Genomic DNA, 7,831 nt, shown 5'->3' on the forward strand with positions numbered 1-7,831 from the left:
GTTTATACTGAGTACAATATTGTATAACTGTATTAGTTCAACTGTAAAGCTAAAAATTTATAGCCAATTTTGAAAGAGATGCATCTTAGCTTTGAAAAATGTTATTGAATAGGTTAATGCTGTTGTAATGAAAGGCTTCTTCTAATAAACAAAAAAATAATAATAATAAAACAAAACTAAATTAAAAAATAATGTAAAAAGAAAACAGGAGGAATTTGGAGTAAATTGGCATGTATGTATGTGTGCGTGTGTATGTGTGTGTGTGCATAGATAAGTGTCTTGCTAAACCACAAAACTCTGTTAGCATCAGTTTCCACATATATCAGTGGGTAAAGGCCCCTACTGCAAAGCCTAAGGACGTGAGTTCTGTCCCTGGGACCTACATGGTGAAGGAGAGAACCAACTCCCTCAAGTTGTCCACACATGCCTGTTTGCAATACACACACACACACACACACACACACACACACACACACACACACCACAGAGTAAGAATTAACTAATTAATTAAAATTTAAAAACTCAAATCACAAACTATTTGGAGGAAATTTAGAGATGAGTATCTCAAGCCATGAGTCAAAATAGTTCTTTTTTTAAATAGTTTCTCTGAAGTATTTGTCACAGCAATGAAAAACAGACTAAAACACCTATTAGACTACAAAAAATGGCTGGGAGATGGCTTAGCTGGGAAGTGCTTGTCATGCAAGCATGAGGTCCTGAGTTCCATTCTCCTGAACTCACACAAAAAAGACAAACCCAGTGAGTAACCGATGCCTGTAATCCCAGTGTTGGGGAAACAGAGATAACAGGAGCCCTGGGGCTTAATAGCCAACCAGTCTAGAAAAATTGGTAAATTCTAGGTTCAGTGAGAGCCCTTGTCTCAAAAAATAAGGTGGAGAGTGACTGAGAAAAACATCAAACTTTGACCACTGGCCTCCACATGCACATGCACACACATGTAGGAACACATACATATGCACACAAATTCCCATAAATCATCTGGTACTATGACTATCACAGAAGCATTTCTAAGTGAGAGCCTCCATTCTAGGTGCCTTTATTCACCCCATGCTAGTTCTGTAAGGTAGGTACTACTATTGCTCCCATTTTCCAGATGAGAACTTTGAAATTCTGATCAAGAAAGCCATTCAAGTTTTTATAGGCAGAAGGAAGAGGGCTATATACAAACAGAGGGTGTGACCAATTCAAATCCCTGGAGAAACTTCTTAGACAAGAATGCAGACACATTTAGAGAAAACATTTTTTAGATAGACAACAATACATTAATCAGACTAATCTAGGCTGTGCTACATCCATAAACCATCACTGGATCTTAGCGGTTTATAACAGGAAGGATTTATTTCTCACTCAGGATATAGCGGGTTGCTGGCTAGTTTGACTTCACATTATCCTCAGGCAGGACTCAGACTGCAAAATCTCTGTCTTTTGTAATGTAATCACCATAGCTGGAAGAAAAATAACTGATAACTCACATACTACCCCCAAAAGCTTCTTTATAACTGATAACTCACATACTACCCCTAAAAGCTTCTTTCCAAAGGTGAGACTCAGCAATTCTGCTCCTACTTATTGGTCAAAGCAAGTGGTATGCCCACAGCTTCAAAAATGTATGATTATAAGGATCATTTGCTAATATGTTATGTATCACAAGAGTCCTGTATAAACAGAAACTTTGAAAACACAGATGAGTGGTTCTAATGACTATGTCAGTGCCAAGTTCATGGAATTTTCTTCTGAGTCTTCTGGCTCCTCTAACTAAGTCTAATTTGAATTTGTGTGCTTTAAATTTATTTGTGTGCTTTGTGAGAAAGTCCTATTATTTACCACAATGATTCTTTTAAGACCACTAAATATGTTTGGCTTCAAGTATAAACAACACAGGCAACATTTCATACCATGTTAATAAAATCAATGTCTAATAAGTGGAAAGTAAGACTTTATAGACATAAGATAATATATGCAGAAGCTCCTAGCATGTTGTCTGGCACAAAATAAGCTCTCGATAATTGTTAGCTTCCTTAAACATGTCAGACTCCAACAAATCTTTCTATAAAAGACACATCCATCTCAATAACTGCCAAAGATTTCTGAAGTCCAGCAACACTTTTGGCTGTAATACTGGTTGCCAGTTGTACAACATACTAGAAACATACAGACAGACATGAATGGGCTGAGGCAATGGATCAGTTGGTAAAGGGCTTGCCAATCAAATATGAGGACCTGAGTTTGAATCCTTATAAACCACATGAAAAATTCAGTGTGGTGATGTGCAATTATAATCCTAGAGCTGGGAGGTAGTTCTCGGGTGTTCACTGGCCATCTAGCTTCTCCTCCTTGGTGAGTTCCAAGCCAGTGAGAGACACTGACTAAAAATAATTTGGATAGCACCTAAGGACTCACACCCGAGGTTGACCTCTGACCTCACATGCAAGCACGTGTGTGTGTGCGCATACACACACACACACACACACACACACACACAAATGAGTAGATCTGGGAGGTGTTATTCCAAAGCTCTAGCCTCAGAGAGAAGGTAGTTCTCTGGGTCACAGTTATTTTCACATGAGGTAAAATATAGCTCTTTCTCATGAACTATACCAGTTTTCAGACATTTTTATATGTCCTAGTCACAACTTCAACGCCCCTTGTCACGCAAGTCCACATTTGCTCAGAATGCTGGGTGTAAAGGCAGGTGGAGGAATAAGAGGTTGTTTTCTCAGGGGAAAAAAGTGACACCACAATGGGCATGCTGGGGTTTTCCTATTAGCTGTTAGAAAGACAGACATGGATATTCAGAGGCAAAATACAGGAAGCCCCACACAGAAGCCAACCAGAGCAATCCGACTGCAGATCTTGGAGAAAACCCATGGTATGAGAGCAATTCCCTTTGAGAATTTAGAAAACAAACAAAGACTTTGCCAATAGCACAATTCTGCTCACCCTTATTCTGATTAAAACTAGGATAAAAGGAATGCCAGTCTATGAGGAGAGGAGGAGAAAATGGATACTGTTTACTGGTCTCAGCCACAATGGAGACACTTTGATGATGAAAGATCCCCCTGACTTTATCCTACCTTACGTAACCCCAGAAATGAATACCTCCGACTGAAACCTTGCTTCTTCATTTTTCACTATGAAGAAATGCTTGCTAGAGGAACTTTCTAGCCGGATACCCTTGAATGCACTTCCTGATGAAGTGGGAGATGAGCCAGCTGCCACTACAGATGCTGAAAGCACTGGGAACAAGCGGGCCTGATTGTAATAACATGTTGCACAGGCTGAAGTATCTCTGGTGGTAGAGAGCCCCAGTAGAGTGTGTAGGCACCATCCAGCTAAACAAAGCCAAGACAAAATATGGCCCATTGCTCTAGAACAATGGCAAGTCTCACTTGCTGATAGGTTACGTACCACGCGAGCACTACAGAACATCTCTTAAGAAAAGGAAGTGATATCATCAGGGAAAACTGAAAGTTTTTGCTCCTAGAGTTTATGATTGGCAATTTAAATAAGTTGTATAGGCTGTGATTTCAGTCATAGAGAAGGCTCCCAGCCAAGAAATATATCATTCAACCCCTTTAAAATACTTTCATTTCCATCATTAAAAATGCAGTTCATTGATCCTAGCCTTGTTCTGTTGTGAAAATAAAACTTCATGTCACAGTAGATCAGTACTAAATCATTTATGACTTATTAAGAATTAATTAATATATTATAATCCTACCCCAGAGGTTTATCAACACTTCCTAGCAACAAAATGAGGCAGGAAAAAAATATGTTTAATACATGAATGAATTTTGTGGTATATAGGAGCTTATTACTTTGACTTAAAAATCAGAGGTTGGGAATTGGGTTTCTGGGGATCTGGTAGAAAAGGGGAACAAATGAGGAAGCACAGATAAAGCTAAATTTTATTCCATCTTGTGTGTGTGTGTGTGTGTGTGTGTGTGTGTGTGTGTGTGTGTGTGTCTTATTATGGATTGAACCCATGACCTCACACATGCTAAACAAGTACTCTACCACTGAGCTGTATATCACCAGCCCTATTCCATGTCTTGGGTATTTTTGTTTGTTTCAATATGTTAATTGAACTGAAGAAAAAAGCTTGGCGATGAGGAGAGTTGGGGACAAAGCCAAGACATGATTATCTTTTAGGCTAAAGGTGAACTCTTGAAAACAAGTATTGTCACCTTGCACCGTTCGTAATCACCTAGAAAATCACCAGGTGCATGGTAGATGATAAGCATGTTTTTTGTGAATGAATAAATGAATGAAATTGAAGCTTTAAAACCAAATAAACAGTCTTCCTTTGAAGTTATCACATGGTAGTTGTGTACTTACCTTAACTGCCCCTTATTGCTCAAAATATATCCAAACAGTAGTCTAAGAGTCATCAGAGCAAGTGAAAAACGTCAATTAAAAATTGACAGTGGGGCCAAGTCATCTCCCTCTGGTGACATATTTTGTTTGTTTACTTTTAACTTTGTTGCAAACCCAATAGTGAGCAAATTTTCCAGTTAGTCTTATTTTTCAATCAAAAAAATTATATACATCTGGTTATAGTAGCACACACCTCATAATCCCAGAACTAGGGGGGAGGGGATTATGAAAAGGTTAAGCTATCCTTCTTGTGTTGAATGAGAAAATCTAAAAAGGAATCTTTTTTCTTCAATCACACTAAGAAAATTCTAAGGAATTGCTGGAAAAATTCATAGCCTCCCACATGGCTACTTTAAAAGATAAATTTAAGATTTGCTTATAGACAAATGAATGGAAAAGTGGATTTGTATTCAAATCATACCCACTTATTATTCATGAAGCATAATTCATACAAAGATAGCATTTTAAAGTATATGCCTTATGCTGGGTGTGGTGGCACAAGCCTTTAGTCCTAGCACTCAGGAGGTAGAGGCAGACAGATCTCTGTGAGCTCAAAGCCAGCCTGGTCTACATAGCAAGTTCGGGGATACATAACGAGGCCCTACCAAAACAAAAGTATATGCTCTACAAGAATAGACCAATGATGCTTTTATCAACTTTATGTTGGCTTAACTCCTATGCAGGATCTACATATTAGTAGTATTATATTTAGTCAGTAAGGATTCCCATGCATGTATCATAAACCACACCCCTATCTCCTCAGTTCTTGATTGATGTTTTCCTCGTCTTCCTAATTCCACTTGAATATTTAACAGGTACATCAAACCCACATATCAAAAGATGCCACACACACCCTTGTCTTCCTCACCTCAGTTTCTGGCTCCACCATTCCCCTACTGCCTAACTCAGAAACTCTGGAGTCTATGTTGATACTAATCCTCTGATCCCCTGACCCTATCTATCAGCAAATCTTGTGGATTCCAGTCCCCAAATACAAATGACCTTCCATTTCTTATGGGGTCATGTCTTTGGAAAAACTCAGAAATACTATAGCAAAAAATTCATTTAAGGGGCTGTAGAGATGGCTTAGGGGTTAATAGCATTGGCTGTTCTTACAGAGGATGCAGGTTCAATTCCCAGCACCCACATTGGGGCTAACAACCATCTTCAACTCCAGTTCCAGGGGATCTGATGCCCTTTTCTGATCTCTGCAGGCATTGCATGACATGAGTGCACTTATATTCATGCAAGCAATATACTCATACACATAAAATAAAAATAATACATAAAATATTAAAATTTAAAAGAAAAGCATATATGTATATTATCCTGACCAGCCTTGAAAAGGCCAGCAGAAAAGGATTAATACTGTAATCAACCGGCTGTCCTTCTTTGCTCTTTCCTTTTTTAAAAATGCAGAGCTCATTGGAAAAGAAGCATTAGACAAATTCAAAGCTTTATCTTATCAAGTCCCCATAATTATTTTAACTATGTGGCATAGTCTGCATACAACCAGTGATTAAGCCATACCACAATTAAAACAATACCGTGACACTGATGACAAATGAGCTAGACAGACTGCTATCTTTTGCTTGGTGTCTGAATATAATTCTATTATTCAGACATCATTAAAACCTTCCAACATATTTTTAAATCCCTGGCTGTCTAGGGGTGGGTAGAGTCAAGGAAAATGGATGGTGACAAAGAGTGGGGAAGAATCCTGAATGAAATTTGGGCTGTTTGGATAAGCTTTTCATTGTGAGAGGAGAAAGTAACTTAAAAGTGATTATTGGGAAAACATTTTTTTTTTTTTTGCCCTTAAAAAACTGTCTAATCGGAAAGCCAGATAGATTGGCTGGACGACAGAAGCTATTTAGAAGATAGAAAGACCTGGCTGGTATTTCCCCATTTAGACCAAACTTACAATTATGTTCCTAGGAAGAGCAGAGGATGGGGAAGAAGAAATAATGGCCAAGGGCATAGCTTACATGTATGCACATATGCATCCCCATGTTAATAACAGGCTCACATATTGCATTGCCTCAGTGGTGTTATTATTTTAACTCTTAACTAATGGCAGAAAATGCAGCACTGATATGCATGAGGTAAACAGCAAAAGAGAAGATATTTGATGCCAAGGAGCTCAGAAAGTAACTGACTGTGACTAGTAATAATCTGATATATAGAGATTAGAAACACATGTGCAAACATCTTAATGTCAATTGCATTAAAAATGAATTTTTCTGTATGAAACTGTGCATGTTAATAATGAAATGGAGATCTTTTTAAAGGTTAAAACTTCACTTAATTTTATGTCTTACAGGGTTTATACTGAGTACAATATTGTTTAACTGTAATAATTCAACTGTAAACCTAAAAATTTACAGCCAATCCTGAAAAAGATGCATCTTAGCTCAGAAAATTTTTATTGAATATGTCAATGCTATTGTAATGAAATTCTTCTTCTAAGTATGTGGTTATTAAATAAATAAGTATAAAAAAAATCAATGAGAAACAGCTACAAAATAATTCACAGTAATTTTTCTATTCCAAGGCTACTATGACCAAAGTGTGCAAATGGAATCACTATGTAAGAGAATTCAAAAGAATTAAAAGATTACATTATGTACAAGGTAAGGATCAAATTTTATCTTAGATCTGCTGTTCCTGGACCAGAAAATAGCATTCTCACTATTTGAGAACATTTTTAGAAATTTTGCTGTTAGGGGCTGGGGTCCAGCTCAGTGTTAGGGCACATGTTCAGCATGCAGGACACCTAGGTCAATCCCCAGCCCCATGTACATACACAAAAGAAATGCAGCTTCTAGGATATTAACTTAGACATACGGACTCTGGAACTTTCAAGGTGGCACTTAAACATCTTAATAATCTCGCCAAGTGCTTGTGCTGAAATGCCGCCACCTTTTAATCTTACCATCATTACTGACAGAGTCATAAGGAGTCAAGCATGCCACATCGTATGTTATTCCAGGCCTCCTTTTCAGCATTAATCTTAGCCTTCCCATATACTACATGTGTACGCAGCAATAGAAATAAATTTCCAGTTGGACTCCTTGAATACCTAGGGAGGGAATGTAGATGTACCCATCTAGAAAACTAAATCAGAGGAGCCTCATGTCTTCTCTTTGGGTAGAACTACACTGCTGTGGGGAAGACAACTTAAGAGTATCATGAGCTTTTGGATCTTAGAACTGAATAGAAAAGGATTAAAAGCTTTTGATTCCTACTCACCCTGAACATTCTTTGGTATCTGGCACTTTGCATTGACTATATTGGCATTATATATTTATTCAAACAAACAAAATAATATATTTTAAATAAGCACAAGTTTGTTACTTGTGGAAAATGGTGAGCTTCAGGTGTGTTTTCTCCCTACTCTCTCATTTAAATTATCCAACCACTGACCAAGCTT

This window comes from Nannospalax galili, unplaced genomic scaffold, assembly GCF_000622305.1.
Source record: "Nannospalax galili isolate Female #2095 unplaced genomic scaffold, S.galili_v1.0 scaffold415, whole genome shotgun sequence".
NCBI lineage: Eukaryota > Metazoa > Chordata > Mammalia > Rodentia > Spalacidae > Nannospalax > Nannospalax galili.